The sequence below is a fragment of the Durio zibethinus genome, chromosome 8 (genome assembly GCF_047325235.1).
Source record: "Durio zibethinus cultivar Kanyao isolate XHJ-2024 chromosome 8, ASM4732523v1, whole genome shotgun sequence".
NCBI lineage: Eukaryota > Viridiplantae > Streptophyta > Magnoliopsida > Malvales > Malvaceae > Durio > Durio zibethinus.
Genome location: NC_143169.1, coordinates 28,528,995 through 28,551,459, shown reverse-complemented (window position 1 = coordinate 28,551,459; position 22,465 = coordinate 28,528,995). Strand labels below are relative to the sequence as shown.

Sequence of the window (22,465 nt, the reverse complement as noted above, 5' to 3'; positions counted from 1 at the left end):
AAGGAGGTGCTAAGAGACTGGGGCTCAAGGTCGAGAAGGGGCAAGATGGATTAAGGTCATGAACTCTGAAGAGGTTTCGATCATGGGCATGGCGTAAAGAGCTAAGTTATAACTTGGAGCATGGAAAAGTAAGGAATCCATTAAGGTAATCCCTCTCAATGACTATGACTTTGTTATTGATTTAGACTTCCTCTAAACAATCAATAAACTCTTTGTACCCTTCATGAATTGCATTTTCATATTAGATGATTTGCATCTTGGACCATTGGTGCCAATGCATTGTCTCAATAAAATAAGAGCAAGGGACCGGAACCAAGGCACTTTTTGTAATCTAGCTCATCAAGGGCGTGTGAAAGGAGGAGCCACTTTTTTGGTGTCCCCAAAAGAGGATAAGCCTTAAGGACTAAAGGAAAACACCCATTTGGAGGTGTTGGAGTCTTTCAAGGTTGTCATGCCCATAAAATTGTACAATAGACTACCTCCTAAAAGAAAGGTAGACCATAAGATTAAACTAGTGCCTGATGCCAAGCCACTAGCCTGAGCCTCGTATAAGATGTCACCCCCAGAGTTGGAGGAGCTAAGGAGATAACTCAAGGAGCTTCTAGATGCAAGGTTCATCAAGCCTTCTAAAGCTCCATATGGTGCACCAGTCTTGTTTCAGTGGAACCATAATGGGTCTTTATAGATGTCATTAACTATTAGGCATTAAACAAGCTTATGGTGAAGAACAAGTATCCCATTCCCCTTATTGTCGACTTGTTCAACTAACTAGGAGCAATACGGTGGTTTATCGAGCTGGATCTAAGATTAGGATACTATCAAGTGAGGAAAGTTGAAAGCGATGAACCAAAGACAGTTCCTAGCTATCAAGTGTGACTAGCTATGGAGCGTACTAGTTCCTAGTAATGCCTTTTGATCTAATGAATACACCGTGACATTATGCACACTAATGAACAACATGCTATAATTGTTCCTTAACCAATTTTTTTCCATGCACCTTGATGATATTGTTATCTATAGTCAATCATTTAAGGAACATGTGGATCACTTATGACAAGTGTTCCAAGTACTAAGCAAAAATGAACTATACGTAAAAAAGGAGAATATTCATTTGCCTAGCCAAAGATCTCATTCTTAGACCATGTTGTAAGGAATGGCCAAATCCAAATAAATGGTGATAAGGTCCATGCAATCCAAAAGTGGGAACCACCAATCAAGGTTACAGAGTTAAGGTTATTCTTAGGTCTAGCAAATTACTATTAACGTTTCATAAAGGGGTACTTAGCCATTTGTTGTTGCACATGCTTTAACCACTATTGGCACATACTAGCCCTAGTGTGGGGAGTTGCATTTAACACCATTGGCATATGTTATGCTATGCATCATGTATGGGACCTAGGCCGCGCACTATACACACCACAATAGGGCAATAATGGGCTTACACTCATCTTCGTATTTTTACCAAGCCAATGCCAATTTTATGGCTTTAAATTCATATAAGTGCTCACCAGTGCTCGCATTTGGGCCTAGCTCAATTTTACTGAATATGAACACCATGCTTATACCACTATTCTAGCTAGTTCCCCATGACTGGGGCTTTTAGTAGGCCTCAAGACCTTTTTCCTTGGCTATCAAACCCTATCTCGCTAGAACTAGAATTGCTCTTTAACTTGAAGAGAACCCTTGGGTCTGGAATAGCTTATGGACTATGACACATGCACATGCCTTGACCACTATTGGGACACATTGGCCCTTGGTCTTGGCACATGTTTCATCCACCATCGACACATGCTTGCCCTTTGTGTGGGCAGTTTACTCGAACATCATTGGAACAATCTAGGCCATATACCATGCATAAGTATCATGGGCTCAGACTATACACCATTTGCACCACGATTGGGCAATAGGTAGGTTTTATCACATTATATTTGTGCTATGCCAATGACATTTTTATGGCTTGTAAATTTATATGAGCACTCACTAGCACTCGCACCTGGGTTTGGTTCTTCTGGCTATCGAACCCTATCCTGCTAGAGCTAGAATTGCTAATTGACTAAGAGAGAACCTCTAGGCCTAGACCAACTTACAAACTATGACACATCCATATGCCTCAACCACTATCGGCACCCAATGACCCTCGACGTATGCATATGTCTTTACCACCATCGATAAATGCTAGCCTTTAGTGTAGGTTGTTACCTTAGACACCATCATCATATGCTGATGCTTGGTATGACATGTGTGCCCTGACCCTTCCACCACTCTTTTATCCCTCCCAAGGCACTTGTCTGCCCCTCAAGCACTATCAACACCAAATGATGCTCAATGTATATGTTATGGGCTCCAGTCTTAAGCCAAAATCTATGTGGCCTTAGATTGGGAATTGACTCTATGTGCGTAAGTTAGCCTATGAAACTTAAGTGCTTAGCATAATTCTAGCTTGTCAAAGATTGTGCTATAGTACTAGGCCTTCCAAAAGCCTCAAAATCTTATCCTTCTAGGACAATGTTTAGGTGTGCTTGCACTTAGGTCTGACCATGTGCCCATACTTTGATCATCAAAGCCATTGCCTGGGTCTGACTATGTGCCCGTGCATTGTTCACAAACACTTACACTAGGGCCTTGCTTAATTCTACTAAACATGAACACTATGCCTGAGCCTCTGGAGTCTTGATCATTACCTATACCATTATTTTATGCTACTTCCTCATGATGTCGACCTCCAATAGGCCTTAATGCTTGGTCTCTCTAGTTGTTAGATCCTATCATGCTAAAACTGGAACTACTCTTTAACTCATAGAGAACTCTTGGGCCTATAACAACTTGCAGGTTGTGACACATGCACATGGCTTAACCAACATTGGCACTGAATGACCCTCGGTGCATACACATACCTCGACCATTATCGAGACTTGTTAGCCCTTTGTCTTGGTACATACTTCAAGCACCATCAATAATGCTAGCCCTTTGTGTAGGTAGTTCCCTCGAACACCATCGGCATGTGCTAGATCATGCATCATGCTCATGTATCCCAAGCCTAGGCTACACACCATGCGTACCATAACCTGGTAGTAGGTGGATTTAGGCATGTCTTAATATTTTTGCCATGCCAATGCCATTTTTATGACATGTAAATTCATATAATGGTCCCCTAAGCCGTCATGTGAAGTTTCATGGCAAGATGACACATTTTCTATTTTTCACAACTTTTAGAATTTTTCATGATTCAAGATTTTTTAAAATTTTTTTAAGAGTTTTAGCCCCAAATTTGGTGTATGAGATCCTTGCATTTTTTTTAGCATCCAAAAAAATTTAGCTAAAAAATCAAAATGTAGAAAATTTTGTGGCCATTTGAAAAAAGCATACTTATTTTGGACACTTGAATGGCTACTATCTATGAACCTATAAAAGCTCTTATGCTCATTAAGAGGGTGCGAGTTTTCAAGGTTCTTTAGGGGATAAGGGGCCAATACAAAGGCCAAGAACTAGAACGTATCGCACATCATGTGTGCACACCTTTTAGCCCTTACCCCTAATCACTAGATCTCTAATGCTATTGATCAAGTTCTCTGGTGATGCTTTGACGATGGTGCCTTAGACAAAAAAATGTAGCACTATCACATGCCCAAGCCCAGCATGTGCATTGTGGCTTAGAATCAATCTTCAGCCAAGGTCTCGACCATTAACAGCACATGCTTACACTTGGTGTAGGCATATACCTCAATCATCATCAACATAAGCTAGCCTTTGGTATGGGCACTTATTTCAACCACCATTGGTATATGCTCACCCTTGGTATGGTAGATGCCTTGATCAACATCAATAAAAAATGGCCTTTGATATGGGTAGTTGCCTTGAACATCATCGGCACATACTGGCCCTTGGTGAGAGCAGTTACCTCAAACACCATTAGCATATACTAGGCATTGGTGCAAGCACATACCTTGACCACCATCGGCATCTATGGACCCTTGGTGCAAGATTTGCTTGTTTGAAAAAAGTATCCCCATTTCAAACACTTTAATATCTATTGCTACCATATTTGTAAAATCTTTCATGCTTTTTAGAGGGTGGTTGTTTAGGCCCCCTTCTCTCCCCCATGAGGGAACTAGGTGTATGCAATGGGCCTATCATTGTGTACATCCATGGCAACATCCTTAGAGCAAAATCTAGGTTGTGCATGCCTTCTAGCCATGTTGTTTAGTGATTGGTTGCTATGGTGAACCATAAGCACCTATCACCTTAACCAGTTGGCATGCATGTGGAAAAGGGGCTGACTATGTTGATTTCAAGTCTATGCCTACGATTGATGCTAATCTCAAGTCTATGCTTGCGATTAATGCTTCCCCAAACTGTAAACTAGGTCCCTAAATCGAGTAATTAATCTTCGAGATGGTGCAAATGAAAATTGAGGTCATGGGCTAGGTCTAGCTAAGACTCTTTAGTATTTGGAAGTTTTGTGATCCCTTCTCATAGACCATAAAAATGCCTTAGCCTGGCCAAGCCCCTGCATGTGTCATAAGCTTGTAGCTTAAGCCTAGCTACCATGTAGCCTTAGGTGGAAAACTACCATCTATAGGCCTAAATCAGCCTTTTCCCTGGCTCTTTGCTTATCACTTTTGCCATGCACTCCATTAACTCCTTAAAAGGTTAGGAGAAAGGTAGGAAGTAGGGTTAAAGCAATTGTAACTTTTATTTACATGATACTATATACAATTGCTTAATACCTAAGTCTATGACATGGTTCTTCTTGTTTGTATAGCTTCTAACTTGTTTACAAATGAAGAGAATGGCCTTTATTTATACTTGAGCCTCCCTAACACATATGACCCTTATTGATCCAAGTGTGTGGCCCTTATAAGCCTTTTAGACCATTTCATGGTCCCTAAACACTTTTTAGGTCAACTAAAGCCTTTGCAAAATCTAGCTTGTTTTACGTTTCCCACTAAGCCTCGGGTCTAGAAGTGTCTAGGTACTCTCACTCGGTGCCCGTACCTAGTAGGTTTTAAAACCTTCCCCATTTGGTCACTGCTCCACATGCAACTAGGGCCTTTTAGAGCCTTCCTTATTTAGGTGCTATAGTACCTGTTACTATTCTTGCCCTAATCCCTTTCGGAACCTTCGGTACCCTTGCATGTGGCTAGTATTTAGGCTTATCTAGACTCTTTTGCAATTATGCACTAGCCTGTCTCTAGGCTAATCTAGAGCCTTCTATGCCTACTTGCCCATGCCACTCTTTTGGGGCATTCTAGATCTTTCCAACGAGTAGTCCTTATTCTCGGCACTAGGTTGTTCACCCGTCGTGCTCTTACACTTTAGCGTAGGCCTTAATCTGTACATTGGGCCTCGTATATGCCTTCAGGACCTTATTCTTGATCCTTCCCAGTCCATTGCCCACACCAACTCGAACAAGCCACATCTCTTAACCTACTTGGCTTATGACTTGCACATGAACCATGACACATGTAGTCGATGATGCCTATGAACCCAGGAACAAGTCCCTGAATTAGGTAATGTCCCCCTGGGGTGCTGGCAATAGAGTTTACATGTGCAGTCCCAACCAAACCAAGCATCGATGGTGTTGTGCCATTATTGTTTATTGGATGGTAAATGTAGTCTCGTAGCCTTTGCTTGTGTTTTTCTTATGCCAAGCTGTTATGGCATGGCTTCATATGTCATTTCCTCTACTCGCTTGTTGCATAATTGAATGGGTGGGTTGTGGACTGATTTGTGTAGATGCTACCACTTGTACACAATGGGTATATGAGTGGTGCTATGGTTGTGCATGTTAGCAGACTCCATGATCAATGAATTGAACTGTTAACCCATCATCCTCTTCAATCTCCCTCCATGAAGTCATCATACCTTAAGGATGCAATCGAAATCCTGTACAGTATACCTAAATCGATGAAAATTGGATGTCTTGCCATCTTTTATTGGTCTTATGTCTTTTGGGGCTATAGGTCAAACCTCAATTGTGCCCCATGTCCCAAGTGTGCCACCCAAACCTTTGTGGCCACATTGGTGCATTGGTGTTTGATCGTGCTCTTAGATGCAGGACATTTTGTAAGCACAGGCTCTCAGCCTTTGTTCATCCAATGCTATGCATTTTATGTGCTCGACATGCATGATGATTATGCTCTATGTTAGCTCTCTCTGTCATTTAGTCAATGTGTTAAGGCCCATTTAGTGCCAATGTCTCAAAGGAATGCTACCTAGTTGATCCTGCCAGTAGTCATATGCTTGTCTAAAAGATTAAGCCATGCATGTGTAAGTTTAAACTAATTCAGACTATGAAACTGTGAATGGCTCAATAAATTAGTTATAGTGTTTTTGATGGTATCTACTGCTTGGATAACCATAGTAATTCTAGAGCTAATATGTGCAACAAATCTTAACTTCTAGAAGGGATGCATTTATTAGATAAAAGGTCAATGTAGGCTTTGCCTATTGCTCTGATGATTCATGATAACTTGACGAATCACATGGCCTTTGTATCGGTGATGCATCATTCAAATTTTTGCCCTATCAATTTTCGATGGTAGGATAGTGGCTTACTAGGGTGGCAACAAGTAACAGAGAATTAGGGTTTGATTCCAAAAAGGAATCCTGAAAATGGTAGCAAGTGTGCAAATTACCCAATCCTGACTTGAGAATGTAGTAACAATAAATAACAATACTAGGCTCTATAAGTCTGGTAATTGGAATGAGTATAGTCTAAAACCCTTAACAAGGATCCATTAGAGTTCAAGTCTAGTGCTAGCAGTTGTGATAATTCCAGCTCCAATAGTGTATATTTATGTTGTTGCAATTAAAAAACTTGTCGTTGGAACTAAGGTTGGGTTATTCGATCTACCTCACAGTGAGCATTGGTCTACTTATCCCTACTGCCAGCAATGTACTCCTAGCCTTAACTAGCCGAGTCATTCCTCTAAAGCTGTTACTTTGAAGAAATTAGAGTGCTAAAAGCAAGCCTAAGATTGTATACATTAGCATGGGATAACATCATAAGATTTTAGTCCTATTGTGTTAGCCTTTGGGATCAGAGTAATGATTAACAAGGATAGTCAAGGGCATTCATATTTCATAGTCAGAGGTGAAATTCTTGGATTTATGAAAGATGAACAATTACAAAACCATTTACCAAGGATGTTTTCATTAATCGAGAATGAAAGTTGGGGGCTTAAAGACAATCAGATATCATCCTAGTCTCAACCACAAACAATGTCAACCAAGGATCGATAGTGTTACTTTTAGGAATCTATTGGCACATTATGAGAAATCAAAGTCTTTGGGTTTCGAGGGAAATATGGTCGCAAGGTTAAAACTTAAAGGGATTTACATAAAGGCACCATCAAGAGTAGAGCCTGTGGTTTAATTTAACTCAACATGGGAAAAGTTAACAGGTCCAGACATAGTAAGAATTTATAAAATGAGAGCTCTTTCTTGATTCTATAGGTGGTGGTGCATGGTTGTTCTTGGTTGGTGAAGTAATTTGTCTAGTTAATTTCATTAATGAATGAGACTTTAACCCATTAACTAGCTGCGATGAGGTGATCCTTCATGGCTAACCTCTTAGAAAGACTATGATCGCTTAGGCTAAGGAAGTTTAAAGCAATAACAAGTCTGTGATGCCCTTAGATGTTCTAGGCTGCACACGTGCTACACTAATGTATTCAAGGAGTTTATATGTCACTGTCTCATAGGAAAGACCAAGCCAAGGGTTCTCATTGAGACAAGAAGCAGTTCTAAAGCTACTGAGACCAAGTCAATATGCAAGGTAGACCAAGCATAAAGGTGCAATAGAGGTCTCAATGGTAGGACCATGACCCAGAATGGATGCATAAGCACTGAAATGAGCTCAGGAAGCTTAAGCTAGTAGATTTGGTTTAGTAGCTTTCAGACAGACCCAGGCATGGGTGTAGGTGTATGCCTAAGTATAGGTAGAACCAAAGAAATCGCAAGCCCAAAAAAGGGCCCCACATGGGCACTGCTAAAGAAAGAGTCCAAGATAATTCAAACTCTTTTTTAATAGAGTCCATGTAAAATTAGAACTCTTCAATGTAATCCTATTGTAATGTCCTATATATATTGGACTTTTTGAAGCTTAGGATAGGAACTATGTCAACCATTGATTCAAAGAAGCCTTAGCTATAAATAAGAGGTGCCCCCAACCTCATTATACTCTCTACAACTTGAGTAATACAAGTTTAATCTTGCCTATCTCTGTCATTCACTTTAGCTTTCTATTAAACAGTTTATGTGTAGCCTTGTCTAATAGTATATTGGGGTAACTAGCCTTGGAGTTTTGAGTGCCCATGTATCTGTCTAGTTAAAGGCTTATCTAGGATACCAGATGAGTCAATTCTTGGGTCTTAGAGCCATACAAGTCAAAGCTTGAGTCTCAGCCCATGATAAGTGGTATTAGAGCAGGTTTAGAACTTGTTTAGAGTTAGCAAAAGCTAGTCCAAAGTGATCAATGTTGTGTGCTATTAGAACTAAAGTTAACATTGGGAGAGGTTTCGAACGTGTTGGTGTAGGCATTCAATTTTGTGGTGTCAGCATCATAAGTCATTTTTGTGCTTGTGTGCTAGTGATATGCCCCATAGTGCATAAGATATAGGTGTATAAAAGTGTAGACTAGGTGTTCAACTGATTACTATTACGATGCTATAGAAGTGCTACGCATGGTGTGTAGGTGTATAGACTAGTGCCTGACCAAGAATGAAGGGTGTGTTGAGCCAATGTGTAGATTAGTGCTTGACAATGCATATGTGTTGGTGTATTGTGCCAACAAATAGGTGTGCTAGTTTATGGGGACCAAGACTAGATCATTGGAATGTGCAGAAGGTTAAGGTAATCTTTTTGGTTTTGTAAATTGTTTAGGGTTGTGGTATCACTAGGGAAAATTAGACCAAAGGCCAGGGTAAAGCCCTTGATAAGTGCCCACCTATAGACAAAAGAAGGAAGGCTAGATTGGGAGTCATGGTAATGTCCCTAGATACCCAATTGCAAAAGTTTGAGGTGACTATTATTGAATTGAGGTATAGGTTCAAGGATAGGGAAGGATCCTTGAATGAGGTATTAGAGGTGCTCATGCAGTGGAATGAGGCATTGGAGGCCATGGTGTCAACCTTGTAATAGGAGCTAGCAAGGCTCAGGGTTGATCATACTACATTTCAAACTGCCATAGTTGTTGCTGTAGGCTTAGGACCTAAGGTGGTGGTGGCTAAGCAATTTTTCGATGGTCAAAAGCCAGGAGTAAAGACCATGCTACAACAAAGAGGTATGCAGGAGTCAAGTTAGGCTAGTGTTTTTGTGGAATCAAAGATTCAGGTTTAGTACACTAAGTCTCCAAAGCCTAGGGGAAACAACCAAAGTAGGGGAGACACCAATGTTTGTTCCTTAATGGAGGAAAGGCCATGAGAAATCCTAGATTTTACATGGCCACTACTGTCGCCAGTAGGGGCAAGGAGAATAAGCCCTTGAGTTGCTTTTTATGTAACAATTAGCAAAGGGTGCAGGAGTTCCCGAGGTGTGCAAGGCCTTTAACCATCAACTATGTAGAAAAGTTGTTTGTAGGCAAGAGTAGTAGTGGTGATGAGCACTAAGAAGAGCCCAAGGTGATACAGCTCGATGCTTTTTGATTCTGTTGAAAAGGTAGAACCTCTTTAGGAGATGATAGTGATGTGGTAATGGAGTGCCACAGCATTACTCCCAAGGTGTAGCCAGATCCCTCCAAAAAAATGTTTGTAGTGGGTAACTCAAAGAAAGTATATGAGACATCGAACGTGTAGGCAAAAGGGACTAGTGTTGCACAGGGTTGATGATACTCGAGAGAACAACCAGTAGAGTACTTATTTGGGTATGGGACAAACACATGGGAAATCTAGTTCGAGGGGAGAAGACAAAACTGATTTGCATAGAGGCATGCAGTTCAGGTGTAATATCCCTCTAACAATGAGGGTGTTGCTAGAATAAGTAGGGGAAAATGTCACAGTCCATAGGAAAGACCAAGCCCAGGGGTTCTCACTGAGATAGGGAGTGATTCTAAGGTAATCAAGACCAAGTTAGAATGCAAGGGAAACTAGGCCCAGAGGCGTAATAGAGGTCTTTGGGGTAAGACCATGACCCAGAATAGGTGTATGGACATTAAAACAAGCTTAGGGAGCTCAAGCTAAGGGATCTAGTTTGATAACTTTTCAAATAGACCTAGGCATAAGCACATGAATAGGCCCAAGCATAGCAGAACTAAACCATGCAAAGGTTTAAAAAAGAGCCCCATATGGATACTGCTGAAGAAGGAGTCTAAGTTAATTCAAACTCCTTTTCTGATAGGGTTTATATAAAATTCTAACTCTCTATAATCATATTGTAATGTCCTGTATATATTGGATTCTTTGTAAGCCTTAGGATAGGAACTATGTCAGCCATTGGTTCAAGGGGGCCTTAGCTATAAATAGGAAAAGCCCTTCACCCTCATTATACACACCACAACTTAAATAATACAAGTTTACTCCTTCCTATCTCTGCTGTTCTTTTTAGCTTTCCATCAAGCAATTTATGTGCAGCCTTGTCTATTAGTAGATTAAGATGGTTGGCCATAGAGTTTCAAGTGTCCATGCATTGATCTAGTTAAAGGTTGCTTTGGGACATTGAATAAGTCAATTCATGGGTCCTAGAGCTACACAAGTCAGAGCCTAAGTCTCAACTTATGACATATAGCCTTGGCTGATAGGCCCAAGTAATATTTGAAATTTTGTCATCATGGTGATAGATCATTTCAATTATTGGTCTTCAACGAGGAATTCCTGTTAGGCATGAGTCATCAGCTCACACTGACTATATCATTGCCCTTTTTACACATCACACATCACTCCTACTGATTGAATGGTCTGATGAAGTTTTTGGATCATGGCAACATGATAGTTCATTGCCCATGATTCTTGAAAAGTTCACCAAACCTTACATTTAGAGAAAGGAAAAGTCATAACAAGGTTTTCATATGTGAACTTGTGAAAAGATCATTGTTGAAACTTGCTTAATGAACAACAATGCATTAACAAAACACTAAGGGGCCAAGGGTACTTTCGTGCCTCAAGCCCTTTCCTACCCTAGGGGTACACGATGATCAATTCATTTCACTTCCTAAGCAGGTGAAACTATTAGTATCATTACTTATGGCTGAATAACAAACCCTTGGCGCCAATCACCCTAAGGAACCAGAATGAAAAAGAGCATGTGTGCCTTCTCCATCCTGTTCATGGTGAATACATGGGTGGCATCATGACTCCTTCTTTTTGTGAAAAACCAAAACAACTCTCAACAATGGATATCTCAACTCTCGCATCAATGAAGAATGTACTAAAATGCGATACATGGTGTGAATTGTAGAATCCCATGAACCATTGAGTCTTTGAATGCAAGGTGTGTTGTAAGCCATTAGGCCAAGGACAAGCCTGCCTGGGTGTCATGCATTGTCTCCCCTTCTAAACCCCCACCTTTTAGGCTCTACAGCAAGGGGCTAAAAATTACCCCTCATGATCTCATAGATCATGGTTAGCCCAAAAGTGAGTCCCCAATAATGATAGCATCGTGATCATTGATGGTAAAGCTCTTGGCATGCCTCGACTCTGGTGACGCATGCTCATTGTCCATCTAGACCCTATTGGACCCCTCACATCACATGATTGATGCTATTATCATGACCCCAGGTCAAGTAGGATTACCTGATGAATTTAAGCATATCAATATGCAGAGAAAAAGAAACTTACCGAGATTCCCCTAGTAACAACAAGCAAACTAGAAAGAGCTCAGCTTGAGAATCGGTGCCCATGGCATCTAAATTGTAGTTTACAAAAGTGTCCTCAGTGGTGAACTAAGCCCAAGTCCCTAGGAAAAGGGAACCAAAGAGGTTGAGAGTCTTATTGTGCCTAGACCTTATCAAACCATCCAAGGCTGAATATGGGTGAGAAACTAATAAAGAACCTGTATCACGAGGGAAAGATGAAAAAATCTTTGAAAAAAGAGTCAAAGAGTTCTTAAAATTATCAAGAAAGAAGTGAAATGGGGGCCAATGATGCATCTTAGTTAAATGTGGAACAACGATAGCCGATCCATTGATCGGCTAGGGCATGGACCATTGTGGGTTGTGGCAGTGGCCCAAACCCAAGCTTTCAATATGCCTATGGAGACATTGTTACCATGATTATAAAATACAGCACATGCCATCTCGACATGCCTTGACACTCATGTACTCCTGACATAGGCCTATAGGTTCCTTATCTAGCCCATCTTGAAACATGGACAAGGATAACATGTGTGTGAGTCAATGGGGTAGAAAACCTATAAAACACAAGGAAGCTAATTGGTGGGATCCTCATGAGTGAGCTACTGATCGACCTTGATCTTCTAAGAAGGGTTTGAGTGTGAGCATGCCTATAAAGACCTAAAAGATAAGGAACTATGCCTTAGTGGGACAACGCCAAAGAAAACTATGGTGGAGGCCCACAATAATACTAGCATGTAAATTGTTCATCTAACTTAGGTATAGGGGTGAAAGACTAATCAAACTGTTTAATAGCCAGTTCCCTCTGAAGTTTTCCTTATGATAGTTGGAGCCCTTAGTGAATTCCATCAAGTAAAGCTAATGATTAGAGGCATCGGGGCCACAACACCCTCGACCTGTCCTTGGTGAATTCCATCAGGTAAAGCTAATGATTAGAGGCATCGGGGCCACAACACCCTCGACCTATCTTAAACTTTAAATAGGTAGGATGGTGTGACTTAATTAATCCATGCCACAAAATTGAGAGCTCCAAGTGGGCTATTTTTGGTAAGTAAAACTGGTGATGCAGAATGAACCAGAAGCCAAGTTATGGTGCCCAACTTTGCACTAACCTAGAACCCATAATGTGTGTTGGTTGATTAAGATAGCAGAACAGTGGTCATGAAAGTTGAAATTTGCTAAAAAGTGTGTAACAACTCACCTACCGAGTCAACTAGCCCTGAAAATGGATGACGCTTAAGCACATGACCTATACTCGACTATCAGGGTAAGGGCCAAGCCTAATGAGTAAGAAAGCACATGGTTGATGTAAAACTTAAGACATGAGCTCAGGTGGAGCAACGATCAGTGTAGATCTTGGCATTAGTAGTAAATATTCAAATGAAAACTTTGATGGCCAAAGAGAGGAAAGGTTCCATGTGAATGGCACTTGCATATAGGTTAGTTGATCCTAAGAGATGGGGGAAGATAGTCTAATAGTGCATCCAGCACAAGCTTTGAAAGGGAATAAAGTTAAAATTCTTAAATTGAGATACAGTGATTAATGGCAATATTAAAGAATCTAGAGACATTGGTGGGTCTTCGAAAAGAGTTATCTTTTCTATTTCATGGCCTCCTTACCCTGGAAATGACACAATTGTAGGTAGGGTCTAGTAGCTAGATGAGTAACGTATGTTGCTTAGTGTCTGGTGCACCCTTGGCAACCCTTGAAAATTTAGAGCATCGAGTGCCATCCATGTCCAATCATACTCATAACCACATCAGGTCTTAAGGTAAACAACCATTGGTCAATAGAACAATGTATGCAATGAAAGTTAGCAAAATGGATTCGTAACCTCAAGAAAAGGATCAGCTCTGAGGGCTGTGCATGGGGGTCCTATTCCTGAACCCATCAGCTATCAATGCACTATTGAGCTATTTCCATGGCAAGAGTAAGTCACCATGTGTCGATCGGGAGCCTTCCCCAAACAATGAATAGTCAACTTTGAACTAGTATGGACTAAGGGAATCTGACTATTTAATTAAAACAAAACATTGTGATAGTCCCTACAGATGCTCACACAATGTGATTTTTGCCCAATGCTTTAAATGTCAAAGTGAAAAAATTCAATCGAGTGTAGGTAAACTGTGGGAGTAAATTATTGATGCGCATGAAAGGATTAATGAGATTCCCACTATCCCTGTCTATTATCTAGAAAAACTACACCCAAGGGAATGGGTTTGGCAGAATCAGCAAGGAAAGAAGACCCAATTGAGCTTAACTCTAGTCTGACATTGTGAAATGACTTGAGAGGTGTAGGATAAGTGGGAGCCCTCAGGTGAAATTGAAATACCACTACTTTTAATGCTACTTTACTTATTTTGTAAATCAAAGGTAGGACATGACCCTTTCTTTTTATGAAAGATGAACAATTGTGAAAGCATTTACCAAGGTTGTTTTCATTAATCAAGAATGAAAGTTGCAAGCTTGAAGATGATCAGATATCATCCTAGTCTTAACCATAAATGATGTCAACCAAAGATCGATGGATGTTACATTTAGGACTCCATCGACACCTTATGAGAAATCAAAGTCTTTGGGTTCTGGGGGGAGCATGGTTACAAGGCTAAAACTTAAAGGAATTGATGGAAGGGCACCACTAAGAGTGCAACCTATGGCTTAATTTGACTCAATACAGGGAAACTTACTAGGTCTAGATATAGTAAAGATTGATAAACTGAGAGCTCTCTCTTGATTCTATGGGAGGTGGTGCATGGTAGTTCTTAGTTGGTGGATTGATTTGTCTAGTTAAATCCATTAACGAACAAGACCTCAGCTTGTTAACTAGCTATATGGAGGTGATCCTTTGTGGCTAGCTACTTAGAGGGACTATGGCTACTTAAGCTAAGGAAGTTTAAGACAATAACAGGTTTGTGATGCCCTAAGATGTTCTAGGTTACACATGTGTTACACTGATGTATTCAATGAGTCTATAGCCTTGGCTGACAGGTCTAAGTAATCTTTCAAATTTCATCATGCTAGGGATAGTAAGTGCGAGTCATCAGCTCATGTTGACTTCATTCTTACCCTTTTTACACACTGCTCATCCTACTAATTGAATGTCTAGTGAAGTGTTTAGATCATGGTGACATAGATGGTTTGCTACCTACGACACCATGGGAAGTCCACTAAACCTTATCATTCAGAGGAAAGAAAAGTTGTAACAATGTTTTTTTAAGTGAACTTGGGGAATGATCATTGTTGAAACTTGCTCAACGAATGACCCACAAATGTGTTAATGAAACACTGAGAGGGCAAGCATGTCTTCATACCCTGAGCCCCTTTTAGCCCTGGGTGTGTGCAACAATCAATTTGTTTTACCTCTCGAGTGGGTAAAATGATTGGTATCATCGTCTATGGCCAAATAACAAGGCCTCAACGCATATCGTGCTAAGGAACTAGAATGGAGAAAAGCACGTATGATGTTGCTATCCCTTTTACAGTGTGTTCACAGGTGGCACCATGACTCCTTTTGTCATGGAAAACCAAAATGACTCTCAGCAATAGATATCTCGAGTCTCGCATTGATGAAGAACATAGCAAAATGTTATACTTGGTGAGAATTGAAAAATCCCATGTGTAGAAAAATTATTGTATTTTGTGGCATCCATAAAAACATTCAGCTAAAAAATTAGTGTAGAAGATTTTGTGGCCATTTGAAAAAAGTGTCCCCATTTCAAACACTTGAATGGCTATTGACTGTGAACCATAAAAGCTTTAATGCTCATTAAGAGGGTGTGAGTTATTGAGGTTTATTAGGGGATAGGGGCCAATATAAGGGCCAAGGACCAGCACCCATCACTCATCATGTGTGCACACCCCTTGGCCTTCCACCTTTGATCGTCGAAACCCCCATTGCTGTCGATTTGGTTCTTTGATGATACTATGGCGATCGAAGTAATGATTAATAGGGATAGTCAATGACATTGATATTCATAGTCAAAGGTGAAATTCTTGAATTTTTGAAAGACGAACAACTATGAAAGCATTTGCCAAGGATGTTTTCATTAATGAAGAACGAAAGTTGAAGGCTCAAAGACTATTAGATACTGTCTTAGTCTTAACCATAAATGATGCCAACCAAGGATCAACAGATGTTACTTTTAGGACTCCTCTGGCACCTTATAAGAAATAGAAGTCTTTGGGTTTCAGGTGGAGTATGGTCATAAGGCTGAAACTTAAAGGACACCACTAGTAGTGGAGCCTATGGCTTAATTTGACTCAACACATGGAAACTTACCAAGTCTAGACAACTAAGGATTGATAGATTAAGAGCTCTTTTTTTATTCTATGGGTGGTAGTGCATGGCCATTTTTAGTTGGAGTGATTTGTTTAGTTAATTCAATTAACAAACGAGACCTTAGCCTACTAAATAGCTATGTGAAGGTGAACCTTCGTGGCTAGCTTCTTAGAATGACTATGGCCTTTTAGGGTAAGGAATTTTGAGGCAATAACAAGTCTATGATACCTTTAGATATTTTGGGTCGCACACACAATACACTAATGTATTTAATGTGTCTATAGCATTGGCTGATAGGGTCAGGTAATCTTTAAATTTCATCATGATGGGGATAGATCATTGCCATTGTTGGTCTTCAATGATCAATTTCTAGTAAGCGTGAGTCATCAGCTTGCATTAACTACATCCCTAACCTTTTTACACACCACCTATCACTCTTACCAATTGAATGGTCCATGAAGTGTTCAAATCATGGTGACATGGATGGTTTGCTACCTGCGACATCATGAGAAGTCCACTAAACTTTATCATTTAGAGGAAGGAGAAGTCATAACAAGGTTTTCATAGGTGAACTTATGGAAGGATCATTGTTGAAACTTGCTCAATGAATGATACGTGAATTTGTTAACAAAACATCAATGGGGTGAGGTTACCTTTGTGCCTTAAGGCTCTTTTAGTTGTGGGTGTGCATGATGGTCACTTTGTTTTGCTTGTTGGGTAAACGAAACAATCAGTGTCATCATTTGTGGTCAAATAACGAATCCCTAGCATGAATCGCACTAAGGGATCGAAATGAGAAAAAGCATGTGTGCCATTGTCATCGATTCACATTGCATGCATGGGTGGCACCGTGACTCCTTTTATCATGAAAAACCAAAACTACTCTCAATAATGGATATCTTGACTCTTGCATCGATGAAGAACATAGTGAAATATGGTACTTGGTGTGAAATGCAGAATCCCATGAGCCATCGAGTCTTTGAATGCAAGTTTCACCCTAAGCCATTAGGCCAAGGGCTTGATTGCCTGGGTGTCATGCATCATTGCCCCTTCAAACCCCCCACCCATCAGGCTTCAGGCGAGGTGGCAAAAAATGGCCTCTTATGATCTTGTCAGTTGTCATTAGCCCAAAAGTGAGTCCCCGATAAAGATAATGTTGTGACCATTGCTGGTAAAGCTCTTAGCATGCATTATCTCTAGTGACGAGCATTTATTTTCCATTTGAACCCCATCAGACCCCTCATATCACTCAATCAATGCTCGCATCGTGACCCTAGGTCAGGTAAGATTACTCTCTGAGTTTAAGCATATCAATATGTAATGGAAAAGAAACTTACTAGGATTCCCCCAGTAATGATGAGCAAATTGGGAAAAGCCTAACTTGATAATCGAGCATCTTCGATGTCTAAATTGTAGTCTAGAAAAGCATCCTCAATGGTGGACTGGGCCCAAGTCCACTAGAAAGAGGTATCAAATAGGGTGAAAGCCCTGTTATGCCTAGACCCTATCACACTATGAGGTGCTATCTGCGAGTCGAGTTGTTTAGGAATGTAGCCCTAATCAGGTAGTAAATTCTATCCAAGGCTGAATACAAGGAAGAGACCAATAACAAACAAGTTTCATGAGGGAAATATGAAAAGAACTTTAAAAAAAGAGTAAAAAAATGCATGAAATTATTGGTAGAAAAGTAGATGGGGGCTAGGAATGCTCATCAGTTGGATGTGGAATGCGAGAGCTAGTCCACCAATCGACTTAGGGCATGGATCGATGCGGATCATGGCAATGGCCTAAGCTCAAGCTTTTTATTTGCCTACAGAGACATTGTCACCACTATCGTGGAATGCAACACATGCCATCTAGATGTGTGTCAACCCACATGTGCTCCTAGGGTCAACCTATAGGCTTTCCATCTGGCTCATCTTGAAACACGAACCAAAGAGTCTGACATGTGTGCAAGTCAAGGAGTTAGAAAACCCATAAGGTGTAAGGAAACTAATTGGCAAGATCCCTTGCAAGTGCACTACTGACCAACCTTGATCTTTTGAATTGCACCTGAGTGAGGTGAAGGCAGAGGAAACTCTGATGGAGGCCCGCAGTAATACTAACATGCAAATCATTCATCTAACTTGGGTATAGAGTGAAAAACTAATTGAACTGTCTAGTAGCTAGCTCCTTCTAAAGTTTCTCTCAAGATAGTTGGAGACCTTAGCAAGTTCTGTCAAGTAAAGCTAATGATTAGAGGCATCAAAAATGCAACACCCTTGACCTATTCTCAAACTTTAAATAGGTAAAAAGGTGAGGCTACTTCATGGAACGGCTCCATGGAATCATGAGCTCCAAGTAGGCCATTTTGTTAAGTAGAACTGGTGATGCAAGATGAACTAGAAGCTAGGTTACGATGCCTAATTGCATGCTAACCTAGAACCTATAAAGGGTGTTGGTCAATTAAGACAATAGGATAGTGGTAATAAAAGTCAAAATCCACTAAGGAGTGTGTAATAACTCACCTGCTAAATCAACTAGCCTTAAAAAAGGATGGTGCTTAAGCACATGACCTATATATGGCTATTAGGGCAAGGGCCAGGCCCTAATGAATAGCAAGGTATGGGAGCACTGTAAAACCCAAAGCATAAGTAGAGCGACCATCAGTATAGATCTTGGTGGTAGCAGCAAATATTCAAATAAGAACTTTAAGGCTGAAGAAGAGAAAGGTTCCATGTGAATGGCACTTGCACATGGGTTAGTCGATCTTAAAAGATGGGGAAAGGTCATCTGATAGCATGTCCAGCACAAGCTTTAAAAAGGAATCAAGCTAAAATTCTTAAACCAAGATGCGGTGACTAATGGCAATGTTAAGGAGTTTGAAGATGTTGGTGGAGGCCTTAGGAAGAGTTATTTGTTTTATTTAATGGCCTGCCTACCCTGGAAATGGCTCAACCAAAGGTAGGGTCCAACAACCAAAAAATCACTATATGTTGCATGGTGTCTAATGAGCCCTTGGTGACCTTTAAAAATCTAGAAGACCAACTACCATCCATGCCCAATCATACTCATAACTGCATCAGGTCTCTAATGTGAACAACCTTTGGTTGATGAACCAATATAGGTAAAAGAAGTTGATAAAATAGATTTGTAACCTTGGGAAAAGGGTTGGCTCTGAAGGCTAGGCATGGGGGTTCCAATCCTGAACCTATCGGCTACTAGTGCACTATTTGAACTACTCTTACAATGAGAATGGGTTATCACATGTCGATTAGGGGATGGACTGAGAATGGCTCCCTTAGGGGTCTTTCCTAGATGATGAATAATAGACTCAAAACTATTATGAACAAGGGCAATCCAACTATTTAATTAAAACAAAGCATTGCAATGGTCCCTACAGATGCTCACTCAATGTTATTTTTGCCCAGTGCTCTGAATGTCAAAGTGAAGAAATTCAACCAAGTGCAGGTAAATAGCGGGAGGAACTATGACTCTCTTAGGGTAACCAAATGTCTCATCATCTAATTAGTGACATGCATAAATGGATTAATGAGATTCCTATTATCCTTATCTACTATCCAACAAAACCATAACCTTGGGAATGAGCTTGGTAGAGTCCAACTTTGTGAAATAACTTGAGAGGTATAAGATAAGTGGGAGCCCTTAGGAAAAATTGAAATATCACAACTTTTAACATTATTTTACTTATTCCATGAACCAGAGGTGGAGCATGACCCCTTCTTTTGGAACCAAAACTACCCTTCGTTGATCAATCCAAGCGTAAGACCTTGTTAGGTGGGGAGTTTGTCTAAGGTGGCACATTTGTTAAAAGATAATACAGGTGTCCTAAGATGAGCTCAACAAGAATAGAAATCTTGTGTGGAACAAAAGGGTAAAAGCTCATTTGATTATATTTTCCAATACGAATACGAATCATGAAAGTGTGGCCTATTGATCCTTTAAACCTTTAAAATTTGAAGTTAGAGGTGTTAGAAAAGTTACCAAAGGGATAATTGGCTTATGATAACTAAGCATTCATAGCGACATTGCTTTTTGATTCTTTGATGTTGGCTCTTCCTATCATTGTGAAGCAGAATTCACCAAGTATTAGATTGTTCACCCACCACTAAGAAACATGAGCTAGGCTTAGACTACCATGAGATAGGTTAGTTTTACCCCACTGATGGTAGCATCACACCTAGTATGAGAGGAACTGTTGATTTGCACAATTGGTCATCATGTTTGGTTGAAAAGCTAGTAGTGTGAAGCTACCATGAACTAGATTATGACTGAACAACTCTAACTTAGAATCCAGGCTAGAAACAATGAACACACCCATCACCCGATTGCCAACTTTAGTAGGGGCCCATGGCCCTCAATGGCACATGTTGTAGGTGCAGCCCTTACGGCGGATAAGCCATACGAGCCTCTTTAGGGCTAATTCCCATAGAGTGGTGGGTAAAATCCTTTATAGATGGCTTAAATATGTGACAAGGTATTGTAAGTGGTAGAGTGGCCTTGCTACCATGATCCACTAAGATTCAGCCCTTCGTCGCTTCAATTCATCCCTCCCTCGCTTCACAACCACCAAAGTCCACTCACTTCATTTTTTACACTACATACCTCTAAGGTTGGGGATAAATGGTGTTCTCTATTGCAACCAATTTGGTTGGGTGATGACATCCCTCCCTCAGGAGTCCAAGTAAATAACAACCAAATGCCCTTGGTATTTGTTACAAGGAAAGGCTTGCCCTTGGTACAGGCACTTGCCTCGAACTTCATCAGCACATACTGGCCCTTAGTGCAAGTTGTTGCCTCAAACACCATTGACAACATCTGGCCATTGGTTGGTGCAAGCAATTGCATCAAACATAATGGTAGATGCTAGCCCATTGTTACCTTGGACACCATATGTAGATGCTAGCACCATGGTGCAGGATGTTGACTCAGACACCATCGCCAGATGCTGGCACTTTATGTGAGCACTTACCTTAACCATCATTCGTGCAAGTGGGCCCTTGGTGTAGGTTGTTGCCTTGAACACCTCTTTGGTAGATTTGGCACTTAGTACGACATGTGTATCGTGACCCTCCCACCTAAGGCACTTGTTTGCCCCTCGATCACCATCAACACTAAATGGTGCTCGATGCATATGTCACAAGCGATTTTAAGTCAAACCCCGTGTGACCTTGGATAGGGAATTGACTCCATTTGCTCAAGGTGTAAATGATACATTAGTACTCAGCAGCTATTTGGGTCCAACTCAAATAAAATTCAAATTTGGCTTGGTTATTATTGAGTCAAGGTAAGTTCAATCATTCTTATTCCTAACTCGAGTAGCTCACGAGCCTAATTGAGCTTTTATATTTTAATATATTTTATTATTTTAATTAATAAAATATCTTGAACTTGAGTTCGAGCTCAAGCACAGCTAATTGAGCTTTTGTTGAATAAAAGAATTGAGCCTAATCGACAAGCTCGAGTAGCTTAAATTCTATCTTAAGTTAAAATTGAGCTAAAAAATAAAACTCAATTGAGTTTGAGCTCTAAATTTTGAGTCGAGCTCGAGTCCAGTTTTGAGCTTTGAATTTTGAGTCAAGCTTAAGCTCGAGCTTAATGCTATATTGGCTTAAGCTTGATCGATTACTCTTATTGTCTACTTAAGTCAGCATACTAAACTCAAGTGCTTAGCATAATTCCAGCTTGTCAAAGATTATGCTGCAGTGCTAGGCCTTCTAGAAGCCCATAAATATAGATCCTCCCAAGACTGTGTTTAGGTGTGTTTGTACCTTGGTCGACCATGCACCCATACCTAGGTTTGACTGTGTGTCTGTGCATCACTCACTAACTCTTGCACCTTGGCTTGGCTCGATTCTATCAAACTTGAATACTATGCTTGAGCCTCTGGAATCTTGATCACTACCCATACCACTATTTTGGGCTAGTTCCCAATGACCTGGGCCTCTAATAGGCCTCAAGGCTTGGTCTTTATAGATGTCAGACCCTATCCCGCTAGAACTAGAATTGCTTCTAGACTCAAAGAGAACCCCTAAGCCTAGACCAGTTTATGGATTGTAACACATGCACAAGCCTTGACCACCTTTAGGACATGTGGGCCAGTGGACTTGGCACATGCTAGCCCTTTATATGAGCAGTTACCTCGAATAGCATCGGCACATGCTAGGCTACACACCATATGCAGGTATCCTGGGCTTGGGCCATGCACCATGCACACTACGTTCAGCTAGTAGGTGAGCTCAGGCACATCTTTATATTTCTACAGTGCCAATGCCATTTTTATGGCTTGTAAATTCATATAAGCGTTCACCAATGCCCACATCAAGGCCTAGCTCAATTGTGCCTAACTTGAACATTATGTCTGAGCCTCTGCAGTCTTGATCACTGACCATACCAC

General features: G+C 40.6%; 2 non-coding genes and 5 pseudogenes across 2 annotated transcripts; all 7 read left to right on the top strand.

The window, feature by feature from the left end:
• Window positions 1-6,215: 6,215 nt before the first annotated feature.
• LOC149517838 (18S ribosomal RNA) lies at window positions 6,216-7,301 on the top strand (annotated as a pseudogene).
• Window positions 7,302-11,317: 4,016 nt separating this feature from the next.
• LOC149517837 (5.8S ribosomal RNA) lies at window positions 11,318-11,473 on the top strand. Its single transcript, XR_016344381.1, has one exon. It is a non-coding gene; the product is annotated as a 5.8S ribosomal RNA (ribosomal RNA).
• Window positions 11,474-11,728: 255 nt separating this feature from the next.
• Window positions 11,729-13,577, top strand: LOC149517836 (25S ribosomal RNA; annotated as a pseudogene).
• Window positions 13,578-13,866: 289 nt separating this feature from the next.
• On the top strand, window positions 13,867-15,029 carry LOC149517835 (18S ribosomal RNA; annotated as a pseudogene).
• Window positions 15,030-15,311: 282 nt separating this feature from the next.
• LOC149517834 (18S ribosomal RNA) lies at window positions 15,312-16,658 on the top strand (annotated as a pseudogene).
• A 290-nt stretch (window positions 16,659-16,948) lies between these two features.
• Window positions 16,949-17,104, top strand: LOC149517833 (5.8S ribosomal RNA). Its single transcript, XR_016344803.1, has one exon. It is a non-coding gene; the product is annotated as a 5.8S ribosomal RNA (ribosomal RNA).
• A 232-nt stretch (window positions 17,105-17,336) lies between these two features.
• On the top strand, window positions 17,337-20,616 carry LOC149517832 (25S ribosomal RNA; annotated as a pseudogene).
• The last annotated feature ends 1,849 nt before the right edge of the window (window positions 20,617-22,465 follow it).